Genomic DNA, 12245 nt, shown 5'->3' on the forward strand with positions numbered 1-12245 from the left:
CTTCCTGCTGATCGGCTCTGTAGCCTAGGGTTCCAGGGTTCTGCACTGCTGCAGCCCGGCTGTGTGACCTTGTGCCAGTAGCCTGCACTCTCTGGGCGGCAGCAGACCCGGGATCTCTAAGCGTCCTTCCGGCTGGCGACTAAGCGTCGCTGGCTACGGAGACCCTCTCCCTCTTCTAGGTTTGCGGGGCATGGGTGGAGGTAAGCGCTGGAAACAGCGCACCCCCCCTCCCACCAGCCCCAAGCCAGTGGCCGGATCCGCGCCTGGTTTTGGGCGCAGCCACGCGTCCCCCTCCCCCGCGTGCATCTCCCCGCCTTCCGCCCCCTCCCCGCTGCTCTGGGGGAGCCGGCCGTGCCGCTCCTCCTCCCGCAGCCGCATCTGGGGCGCCGCGCCGGCCAGAGGAGAGGCATGGGGCGCCCGCAGGCCGGGGCCGGGGCCTAGGCAGACGGACCTGCGAGCAGATCCGAGCCACGGCTGCACAGCGCAGCAGCCCAGCGGGCCGGAGGCAGCCGAGGCGCCGAGCGCAGGTGAGGGCGCGGGGGTGGCGCGTGCGTGCGGTGGCCCTGATCCCTTTTCCGAGGCTGGTACGCCCCGTCCCTCCGCAAGACCCCCAAATTTGATTCTTCTCCCGGATAGACCTCCCTAAACCGAGGGGTGGCACTGGCGCAGAAAAGCCTCCTCCCCCTGCCAGTTCTGTCTGCTGAGCCCCTAATCTGAGGGGGCGGCTCTTCGCCTGGGAAGCCCCCTTCTCTGGGACGGATCCCCCCATATAGGTTTCCCCAGGCCCTCAAATGGGGGTGACGGTGGCGCTGGGGCCCGGAACCTCCTACCCAGGGCCAGACCCCGCCCCCCATTCGAGCTCTAATTCCCTCGGACCCCCCCGCCCCCCGCCCCATGTCAAAGGACTGCCGAAGCTACGGAGCCCTCCTCAGGCCCGACCCTCCATCCGCAGGGCGGCCAGGAGATGAGGCAGACCCCTCTCCACTGGAGCTAAGGAGAGGGCGCTCTGCCAGCTGGCGGGGGCATTCCTCCATTCAACCCAGCTGCTTCCATCCCGCCTGAGGAGCCCCGGGAGCCTGCCCAGCAGGCTTCTCCCCTTCCCAAGCTCTTTCCTCGGACCTGGCATCTGCGGAGGGGGAGAGGGCAACAACCTCCAGCCCCCTCCAGCGCTGCATAGCGCCCCCTCCCTGTGTGTACTCGGGATGGGCCGGACTGATCCGAGTACCTGGGCTGGGGGAGCGCTCACATGGCTACGGGCGGCCCCCACGTGCGGCTCCTCCGGGCGAAAGGGGCTCACGTTCGCAGCGGATGGCATGTGGACCAGGTGGCTGGAGAGGACAGCTGGGTCCAGATGTGCCTTCTGAGGGGGGACATGTGCTGTCTGGACATGTGATGGCCCCTGGCCTCTTTGGGCCAAACCTACTTCCTCCGACCCTCCATCCCTCCCTTCATTCCTCTCCCTTCTCCCCTTCTTCCTCCGTGCTGCCTGTGTTGCAGGGGAACTGCCAGGGAGTGTTCATGTTGTGGGGAAATGAACTGCCGGAAGGGGTTATGGGTGGGCGAAGGCCCATCGTGGGTGTAAGAGGGCGAAGGAGGTGCCCTGAGGATGGGAAGCCTGAAGCTCGGAGGGCAGCCCTAATGGGGGAAGGGTTCCTGCACCCCCACCTGTCTGCAAGTGGAAACGACAGAGGGAGAGGGGGCTGCAGTCCCCAGCCCCAAGGGAGGCTGGACGGGCCTGCCTCTCCCCCATTGCACCTCCCATCCTGGCCCAGTTCCCTGGGGTCCTGGCTCTCTCTGCTTCTGTGCCTTCGCGTGTGGGAGGGGGTGGAAATAGGTTGTACTAGAATGTGGCGGCTGGAGGAGCCCGGTTTCTGTCCCACGGAGGTGACTGTGGCCTGCCTGGTCCTAGGGTGGCCTGAGGGGCCTCGGCCAGACTGCTGTGAGCAACAGAGCTGGGTGGGGCCCCAGAGCTGAGTGGCCGATTGGTGGCTGGAGTGTTGGGAGCCACAGCCAGGCCCCAGAGCTGGCTATTGGCCAGTTAGCAGCAGATGCTGAGTGAGTTCCCAGCAGCTCCTGGAGACACTGGCCGTGCGCATGGGGCAGGCGTGTGTGTGTGTGTGTGCCTGCGCCGTGGCAGGGGCACACCGGGCCCCTGGGTCCTCCTGGAGCAACTTCTGTGAGCACGCCTGAGTGTGGAGTCCACGGCGGCCTCCCCCGCGTCATCCACCAAGGGCCAGGCTGGGCCTGTGCTGGGCACTGGGGACAGGGTGTAGGGCCCAGACGGGGGTGGGCTGGGGGGAGCAGGCCTGGAGACTGAGTTGTGTGGGACCCAGGCCAGCATCAGGATGGAGCCACAAGTGTGAGGGCTGTGCCCCGGGCTCAAGGCTGCGTGGCAGCTGAGACGGTGTTTTCGAAAAGAGGCAGTGGGGCACTTGGAATCTAAGGATAAACTGTGCGCTTGGGAGCTTTCGGAAGGCTCGGCGACTACTGGACGTACTGGGGTGTCGACTGGCTTTCTCGGGAGGTTCTCGTGTGGTTGGTGGGCCGCTGGCTCTCTACATGAAGGGAAGGCCCTGAGCAGCCGTGTTGCCACTTTAAGTGACAGGAAGCAGGGGTCTCTACCCCTTCATACATCTGATTGATGGATTCATTCATTCATTTTTTTACAAAGCATTAAAAATAGCATCATCTGACCACAGTGTATTTAAATAATTCTACTTAAGCATTCTGAAAAGTGAATTAATAAAATCTTGAATACAGATTTTTTAAAGCACACAGCAGACACTCGTTAAATGCCCACAGCTCCTAGGATGAAGCCCAGCCTCCTCCACTGACTGGCCACCTCGGGCCACATCTGGCACCCCCTCCCCTCCCTCGCTGGCTCTGGTCCCCCTGGCCTGCTTGCAGTCCCTGGACCAGGCCACGCTCCCTCCAGCCTCGGGGTCTTTGCCCATGCTGGTTCCTCCGCCTGAACGTCCCCGCCTCTTCCCTGCATTTGCCTACTTAACTCATCATCCAGGTCTCCACCCAGCCATCGCTTGCAGAAGAAAGCCTTCCTTGACACTCAGGCCAGGTTGCGCCCCTGTCACCATCCTCACAGTCCCGTGGGCTTCTACCTTTACCTCCCAGTCCCCGCTCCTCATTGGATGCCCCCTGGTGTGGTCGGTGTGGGGAGTGGTGGGGTCCCCCCACCCCTTCACGCCATTCCCCTGGTGCTGAAGACAGGTCTCAGCTCTTCCTCGGCCCTCAGTCCATTTCTTTTGCCCGAATAAATGGACAAACATGGTCTGGGGCATTCGGAGTCAAGGGCTGGGTGGGTGGTGGGCATGGTGGGAGCCTCGGCCAGGCCCAGTTTCCGGCGTGACCATCCCCACGGGTGCCTGGCCTACGCCTGGGTCTGCAAACCCGGAGGCGTCTGTCCGGGCTCTGGAGTCACAAGCTCAGGGCTCACGTGGGGCCCCGGAGGCTTCAGAAGAGGGTGAGAGGCCACACACGGGCCGCACCCCGAGTCTCAGGGAGTGTGCCCGCTCCCATCTGGCGGGGCCTTTAGTGTCCCGTCAGTTCATTTGTTCCCGTCATCGCCCGCTTACTTCTTCATCCGTTCTTTCGTCCTCTGGGTCACCAGCTGGCCACCCCCCCCACCCCGTTTCCTAATCTTCGGTTCCTTCCATGGGCCGTCCGTGCCTCCTCCCAGTGCCCCGCTGTGTGCCAGGCCTGGAGATCCAGAGTCCAACCTGAGGAAGCCTGCAGCCGTCCTGCCAGGCCCCTCACGGTGATGCAGGCCAGTGCTGCCCCCGGGCTGGGAAGGGACCACTAGTTTGGAGGACTGGGGAGCTTTGGGTGGAGGGAGAATGGCGGGAAGGGTACAGGCAGGCGGGCAGCCCAGGGCCAGGCGGGCTTGGGGACGGTGGGTCACGTGTCCTTCCGGGAGGCGGCCCTGCCGAGCTGGACACAGGGAGGCCGGTCATGGAGGTGGGCAGTGCTCTGTCATGGCGGGTGTCCAGTCTGGGCCAGGGGTCCTGCAGCCGTGTGCCCCTGGTTGAAATGTGTCCCCTCTTGACAAAGCGAAGGCTTGGATCCAGTGGTCTCAGAGGAGCCTTCCACCTGCCCACAGCGTGGTGTCTGTGGTCCTGACAGCCCCGAGCGGGAGTCCTCAAGGGCCCTGCCTCTTCTCTGGGCATCAAAGAAGCTGCCACAGGGAGGGACTTGGTTTGCTCTCGTGGCTTTGGAGGGCAGCGTGTGTCGGGGCCCCCGGCGTGGGTCAGCAGGGGGCTGGTGAGGCTCAGACGTGCTAACAGACACTCCCTTCAGTGAAGGAAGGGCGGGGGCCGGCGGCTGGGAGGGAGCGCCCGCCATGCAAACTCTGGCGGCGTGTTTTGGGAAAGGCCATCACTGAGGAGCAGCTTCCTGCGGTGGCCCACCGCCCACTCCAGCAGGCTCTCCGGGAGGGCCTGTGGAGACTCACAGGACTGGTCTTTTGCTGTGGTCTACGGTGTGCTCCGCTTCTGTGCGGGCCTCCCGTGCTCGCCCCAGGCCAGGGCTGAGGCGTGCTGGGTGTGCGCAGCCGTCCGCAGGTCGCAGAACACATCGAATCCCCACATCTTCTAGCTGCCCCCAGGGTTAGGAGTGGAGAGGGATATTGTCTCCATTTGACAGATGAGGAAACTGGGGCCCAGAGCAGTTGGGTGGCTGCCCGAGGTCCCAGAGGGTGGGGGTAAGCCTGCAGAGCTGGCACGCCTGCCACCGGGCCGGGGGTGTCGGCAGGCAGGGTCCTCCTGCTCACTGATCACACCCCCTCTCGTGAGCCGCTGAGTGGGGCCCTGGATCCCTCTGAGCTGGGTTTCGCAATGCCGCCGCCTCCTCCCCACCGAGTTGTCTGACGTGGCCTTTTCAAAACCCCAAAATGAATGGAAGCAACTTTTGTTTTGGAGAATTTTGCTACACCCTTCACCAGGGCTGGTTGCAAAACCAGGCTTGGAGATCCTTGCTGATGTTGATGACGATAATAATAACAACAGTGTCCTTGGCTAACATCCATCTGCCGGACAGAGCAGCTGTGACTGTGCCCAGGGGTCAGCATGTTGCTGGGCCCTCTGTGTCCTGAGCACCAGCTCTGAGCACCTTAAACCCGGCCTCTGCCGTGATCCCGTGGTACCCGGTGATTATCATCCCCACCTGTTTACAGGTGCGGCGCCCAGGGCCGCAGTAAGCTGTCCGGAGCCCACAGATGCTGAGGGGTAGCACCGCGGTGCAGATCCCAGCCGGGTGGTGTTTCGAGTCTGGTCTTGGTCCTGTGCCCTGGAGACTCTGACATTCCCTTCCGTGCACCAGAAGCGATGGGCAGCGAGCGTGTGAGGCCCGGGGGAGCCAAATGCAGTAGACCCAGATCCTGGCTTGGAGAGCCTGGACACCGTGGGAGGTGGGGGTCGGCCTGGCCTGAGAAGGGACCACGACTGTAGAACAGCAGGAGAGCAACATGCTTGGTCTCTGGGTCCATTCAGTGAAGGGGCAGACCCCGCCCGGGACATGCAGCAGCCCCCAGCGGTGCCGAGCTCCTGAGAAGACAGCAAACGTGGCGGCCATTGGCGCAGAAGGCCTGCGTGGGGAGCCCGCCTCTGGGAGTCAGCTTCGGAGATGGCTAAAACCCCCTTTGGTGCAGGAAGCGGTCCTCTTCAGAAAACACGTGACGTGGGCGGGTTCCGTCTTTGATAACAGAAATGGGACAGGGATCCGAGAGCATACACGAAGCACAGGGCCTAGCCCTGTGCCCACAACGGGGGGCTCAGAACACCCCCGCCCCCCGCCAGGGCCTTGCGACGGTGCAGGATGGGGCCAGCGTGTCTGTGCCACCAGGTCCGGGACTGCGGAGTGAGAACGCGTCCCCTGGGTCCAGATAGTTTTCCTGCTGCAGTGGCAGAGGAGCCTGCCGTGACAGGGGTGGTTCCAGGAGATGGGGACTGGAATATGAGTGGTGAGCTGGTTTGCTGCTGTGTGTCCCTGACTGAGTCCCAGCCCCTCTCTGGGCCTCCCTGTCTCCTTCTGTTTGTTGGGGTGCTAGGGTTAGGTCTCCGGGGCTCTCCCAGCTCGGCCCTGTGTGACTCCGGGGTGATGGAGCTGAGCTTCTCCCTGGGAGGTGTCAGGGAGCCCTCACTGTCCTCACCCCGACCCACTGCCTGGCCTCCCACCTCTCTCTGTCCCCCCAGCCCTTGCCAGGGGGAGGGAGCCTTTCCTTCCGCCCACCGCAGGCTGACTGCGTGCGGTGATGGTGACGCAGCAACCGAGGGCTCTGGAGTGCAGCTTGGAAACGGGGATCCGGGTTTGCTAAAGACAGGGGAAAAAAGGTTCTTCCCACCACCCCCAGCTGCCTGCCTGCCTCCCTCCCTCCCTCCCCTGGCTGCTGCCAAGCCCTGGCACCTCCTCGGTTCTGCCAGATCCACTTGGGCAGTGGGAGACTCGGGGCCGGAGGCTCAGCGGAGCAGGGCCCAGCTCAAGTCTCCGCGTGCCGGGGCCTTGCTGTGTGGCATGGCATGGTTGCCTGCCTTTTCTGGGTAGCAGGTACCTCGAGGGATGGGCTTTGGGATTCTGAGGCCGACTGGGCAGCTTTGCAGTGATGGCTCTGAGGGCGGCGTCATCTGTGACTCTGCCTGCTATTTGGAGGGACAGGGCTGTCGTTCAAAGAGACAGGATTAGAGTTAGCTTCAGGGCCCTGCGCGACCTGTGTCCTCCACGTACACACCCCCAGTGGAGGGCACAGTGTCCTGTGACCATCCCCACTGTCCATCTGAGGAAACCGAGGCCGCACCCTGGGGGTGATAGAGCGAGGATTTGAAAACCCAGGTCTGTGTGGCTCAGGCATACGGGTGGGAAAGCAGGCCCCAGACGAGGGGCCAGCTGGGTGACTTCCCGCCCCCTCTCTGGGCCTCAGTGTCCCCATCTGTGCAGTAGGTATGGGGTGGGGGGCTGGGGCTGCCCATGCCCATCTCTGCGCCCTCCCCTGGCACAGCTGGGAGTTTTCTGAGCCTCCTCACCAGCTCCAGCTCCCACCCTCAAAGCCAAGGTGTCAAGTTGGGGAGAAGGTGTCAGCACCGCCTCTCCTCTGCGGGGACCGCCACCTTTGAGGTGTGAGGGATTCCTGGAGGACCGGGAGTGTGTGGGCCTTCCAGGGACAGTGTGGGCGGGGCTCTGGGCCGCCTGTGGGTCTTGGCTGCCAGGCCTCTGCCTGTCTGTGCACCCGACCCTCCTGTGTCTTGTTCGCCAGGGACTCTGGGAGAATGCAGCGGGACAGGGAGGTGGGGCCGGCTGCCCTGGGGCCCTTCCCCACCCCTGTTCATGCATGTGTGTGGGGGGGGGGGGGGGGGTGTTTATGTGTGTGGGTGTGTTTGTGTGTGGGGGTGTACGTGTGTATGTCACATGCACATACACACACCCCACAAGGCCAGACCTTTTGTGCATCGTTAGATCCTCTCAGTACCGGGAGGTAGATATTATCATCCCTCTGGACGTACCCTCCCTCCTTCTCCATTTCTTTGTTCTGCAAACACACATCAGGCGGCTGCCGTGGGTCCAGAGCCAGTGCCGGGCAGGTATCAGTGGGCGAGCCCCTGGCCCCTGCCCCGTGGAGCACATGACCCTCCTGGGAGGTCGGCAGTCCCGGCATAAGCTCCCCGACAGGGACAGGCGCCGCTGCGGCTGAGAAGTACAGGAGACCTGACCAGCCTGGGGGTCAGGGAGGGCCCCCGAGGAGGGGGCCCTGGAGCTGAGACAGGAGAGGGAGGAGGCACCTGGGTGGAGCAGAGGCCCTGCCTCTGGGGGAGGGGTGCCCTGGGGAGTGTGAGGGTCTGAACCCGGAGAGGGAGGGGGAGCTGGGTGAGAGGAGGAAGCGGGCCTGCCGGGCTGCAGACGCACTGCAGGTGTGTGAGCAAGCTGAGGCTCGGGAGGTGAAGCACCTGACTGGGGGCAGGGGCTGTTAGCTTGGCTGGATGTGGGTCTGGTCCCTGAGGGATCCTGGAGGGTCTGCCCGGGCTGTGGCTACAGAGCCCTTGGCCGTCGCTGGGTCCAGCTCAGGATATTTGGGCAACTTGTCTGCAGGCCTGCGGCGTGTCAGTGTGGGGCTGGGCCTCCCCTTCCCAGCCTCTCAGCCTCCCCACCCCTGCGTGAGAGCTTCCCACGGGTGGACACGGGGGAGCCTGCGAAGGCTCCAGAGCAGGGAGCAGGGCCGACCCACTGTGTTCTCCCAGCTGGTCAGTCGTGCCCCGGGCCTTCCTGGCACTGGCACGGAGGGTCAGCTGTCCACCCGCCTGCTGAGCTGACTGACGCTGCTGACCAGTGTGTCGCCACGCTCTGCTGATGCTAGACAGGGCAGGGGCAAAGGCGGTGGTGGGCAGCCTGGGGTGCGGTGGTGTTTGGGCAGGGGGACCTTACGAGCAGCAGCCCTGAAGCTCCAGGAACCGGTTGCTGGGTGGGTGTGATAAATGACAAGGCCATTCCTGAAAGTGGAAGTTGGGTCCTTTCCCACCCCGCCTCCCCCTCTCCAGTGTCTTGTAGCTGCAGTTTTCATGGCCTCAGGTCTGTTCTTCTCTCCAAAAACAGGCACAAAGAGCAGCCAACCAGGAGTGGCTCAGTGTCCTCTCCTGAGGATGGGAGGGAGGACCTCTGGGCAGACCGGGGGCCCCCAGGGGAAGCAGCCTGGCACACCCAGCCTGGGGCACGGCGAGCCTTGCTGTCCAGAGTGGCTCGTGGCTGCTCCCTCGCATCATTCCCTCCGCAAGGCTCGCCTTCTGTGTTAGTTATCTACTGCTGCGTAACTAGTTGCTCCAAAACTTAGTGGCTTAAAACAGTGATAGACATTTATTAGCTTGTGTCACATGTACATATACACACACACACACAGTCTATCCCCGAGAGCCACTTGGAGGGAACCTGGCTCACACTCATCATCGACAGGTTCGCTGGGAGCGAGGCTGGCTGGCTCAGCAAGGCCTGGGCCAGCACTGGGCATCAGCCGTGTCTCCGGCACGCCCAGTGACTCCAGGCAGGAGGGACCACCGTCCCTTCGCAGGTGGGGAAACGAGGCGCGGAGAGGGAGAGTGACACTCCTAAGGTCACTCTGCAGGCTGCTGGTGGAGCTGAAATGGAGACCAGACCGGCCAGTCCTCTGGGCCCACGCTCTTAACCACTGCACCGTCCCGCTGAGAGTCAGGGCGCAGAGGGCAGGGAGGGAGGCTCCTGCCGGGGGGCGGGGGGGGGGGGGGGCCTTAGTGCCTGTTTCAAAACGAGGCGTTAATAGCGCACTGAGCATTTGTGTCCAGCCATTTTAATGAAAAGGTTTTTTTCTGGTTTTCTTTTTAATCGAAGGAGCAAAACTGAGTGGGAAGCTGGCGACTGCCTCCGTCCCAAGGACCCGGGAAGGCTTTCTGGAGCCACAGGCTGACCTCCCTGGGGTGGCCGCCTGCAAGCTGTCCACCCCCAGGAGGAAGTGAGCCAAGTCCGAGGGTTGGCCTGAGTTTGAGTCCTGGCTCACCTGCTAAGTGGCCTTTAGCAGGTCACAGAAAGTTCTTTGAGCCTCAGTTTCCCCATCTGTCTCCCGTGGGAGAGATAACAGTGTCACTGCCTGCCGGGGGGCTTGGTGTGACGGTGCCGTGAGGTTCTGTGTTCAAGTACCTAGGACAGTGCCTAGCACCTAGTAGGTGCTCAAGAAAAAGTAGCCCCTGTTGTTTTGCGCTGTCGTGAGCCCCCTGCCCCTTGCCCCCGCCACAGGAGCCCTCTGGTGCTCCCTCCCCACAGCAGGTCCAGAGCAGCACACAGCAGGTGGTCCCGGGCGTCCCAGTGAGACCAGCACACAGAGGGAGACCCCGTACCCCCGCTTCACAGATGGGGAATTGGGGCTCAGACATGACCGACCGCCTGAGGGCCTCAGTGGTGGCGTTGGGACTGAATCCCAGGCCTTTTGATTCTTCTGCTCTGCCACTCTGAAGGACCCCTGGGAGAACCTCAAGCAGCCAAAGAGAATTCTGGGAACCCTCGGGGTACCTGGGAGCCAGGACACTTGGCTCCTGTGTGATCCCGTTGCAGGTGCCTCCCTCTCTACGCCTCTGTTGCAGCAAGGTGGTGGGGAGAGCCTGGACTGTGGACTGCCTGGGGTCAAGGCCCTCTTTCCTGGGTCTTTCTTTGTGTCCCCCTCCCCCAGACCTACCTCCGTGCCTCCTCCCTCCTCTGCTGGCCTGGTTTGTGCATGGCCCACTTTCAAGGTGGCAACTGCCGGGTGGGACATCAGGCAGGGGGAACCCTGCTCGGAGAAGCCCACCCAGGGCCACCCCTGACCCTGGGCCACAGGGTGGGTGGACTCCCTCTGCCACGGCCAGTGGCTGTGGGCCCGTCAGCAGGCATGGCCCTGCCGTGCCCCCCACTCCCTCCCTGCGTGTCCTGCACTGGGGAGCAGATATATTTAGACAAAATGCTTTGTTCTGTACAAATTCCACATCCACTGTGCTTCAGGGCCAGGGGGTGGGGGCAGGGCCAGCAGCCACACCTGTACCTGGAGTCTGGGCTGCCTGGGGAGCTCAGGGGGCTGCTGGCTGGGGCTGCTGACCAGAGGGGGGCACACTGATCGAAAGCGTTCCGGGTCTCCCTCTCCACCTCCCTGTTCCCTGTGCCGCATCCCTCTGCCAGTCGGTGGTCAAAAGCTGGTTGTGCCTGCCGTGGGCCAGGCCCTCGCTGGACACCGGGGACATGGAGATGACTAATGAGGGTCCTCCAAGGGGCCACGTCACTGTCAGGGAGAGGGATCACAGGCTTCTAGGGCGACATCAAGGGACAGCGTGTGCAAAGGCCACAAGTTGAGCGAGCACCTGGCTGCACTTGAGAAAGTGGAGATCGGGAAGGCGGGCAGGGACCCGATCCTACCAGGCCCCCGAGCGCCAGGCTGAGGATCTTTCCCCCCAGGTCCCCCCTTCCCTGGGCACTGGGGAGCTGGGGATGGGGGTGGGTTTCAGCAGGACAACAGCTGGACTGGGGTGTGTGATCATGCAGGGCTGCTGGTCAGTGGTTCCACCCGCTGCCCGCCGGGCTTGCTCTGCTCCCGCGGCAGATGCGCTGTGCCTGGCTTGGTCGGGTGGGAATCAGAAATAGCTCACACGTGCTCAGCGCCTGGTGAAGCGGCTCCCCCCGCCTCAGCGCATTTCATCTGCACTGGAGTCAAGGACAGCTCCGTGCCTTCGAGCTGGGTGACCTTCTCCCTCCGTTTATTAATATACCGCCCACTGGGGCTGCAGGCAGAACTGGGAGAGTGTGTGCGGGTGCGGGGAGGGTGCAGACCGGGGAGGTGCTGAGGGGCCGGAAAGAGACACCTGCCTGCCGGAGCACTGGCCAGCCAGGTGAACCCCCAGATGCCAAAATGAGTGTCAAAATTCTTAGACCCACCTCCCTGTGGTAACCATCATTAACATTTTTAAAAAGATTGTATTTATTTATTTTAGAGAGATGGGAAGGGAGAGAGAAAGAGGGAGAGAGAAACATCAGTGTGTGGTTGCCTTTTGTGCACCCCTCACCAGGGACCTGGCCTGAAACCCAGGCAGGTGCCCTGACTGGGAATCAAACCAGTGACCCTTTTGTTTGCAGCCCAGTGCTCAATCCACTGAGCCACACCAGCCAGGGCAACTGCCATTAACATGTTGATGTTAGCCTCCCAGGTGTCTAAGTCGATGTACCCTGGCAAGTGGATTCATTCATTCATTCATCCATCAAATATTTGTTGAGTGCTCACTCCATGCCAGGCCTTGTGGTAAGCAGAGGGGACATCACTCTGAGTGAAACAGACACTCCCTCACTCTTAAGAAACTAAAACAACAACAACAACAACAACAAAAACAGGAAAAACAGCAATGAGGCCCACAGGGAAGGGTCATGGGAACTATGGGCACAAATGAGAGGCCCCAACCCAGCCTGGAGGTCAGGAAGGCTTCCTGGAGGAAGTGACACTTTTACTTACAGATGGGAAGTTGCCCTAGCAAAGAGGGGCTGGGGAAAATCATTCTTGGTGGAGCGAATGGCAAATGTGCCAACCCAGTGGCATGAGGGCAGTGGTGTTTTCAGGGAAGAGAAAGGAAGAAGGGGAGGCCGGGGTGTTGGGGTGCGGAAGGAGGATGAGGTGAGGCACGAGGGAGCGGTGGGGACCATACCATGTGGGTCTCACGGGTTTGGGGATTTACACGAGAGCGTGGGCTCTGGTGCCACAAGGTCTGGGTTCA

At 62.4% G+C, this 12245-nt stretch overlaps 1 protein-coding gene across 3 annotated transcripts in view; it reads left to right on the forward strand.

Annotated features, from left to right (window-relative positions):
* The first annotated feature begins 362 nt into the window (after positions 1–362).
* Positions 363–12245, forward strand: part of DLGAP4 (DLG associated protein 4) — a 192320-nt gene continuing 180437 nt past the window's right edge. For 2 of the 3 annotated variants that reach the window (XM_028523757.2, XM_036009795.1), the window contains exon 1: positions 363–527. The gene's annotated coding sequence lies outside the window, so the exon portion shown is untranslated. The remainder of the gene's footprint in view (positions 528–12245) is intronic. The other variant, XM_036009794.1, reaches the window with a different exon arrangement.

The sequence above is a fragment of the Phyllostomus discolor genome, chromosome 9, assembly GCF_004126475.2.
Source record: "Phyllostomus discolor isolate MPI-MPIP mPhyDis1 chromosome 9, mPhyDis1.pri.v3, whole genome shotgun sequence".
Lineage (NCBI taxonomy): Eukaryota > Metazoa > Chordata > Mammalia > Chiroptera > Phyllostomidae > Phyllostomus > Phyllostomus discolor.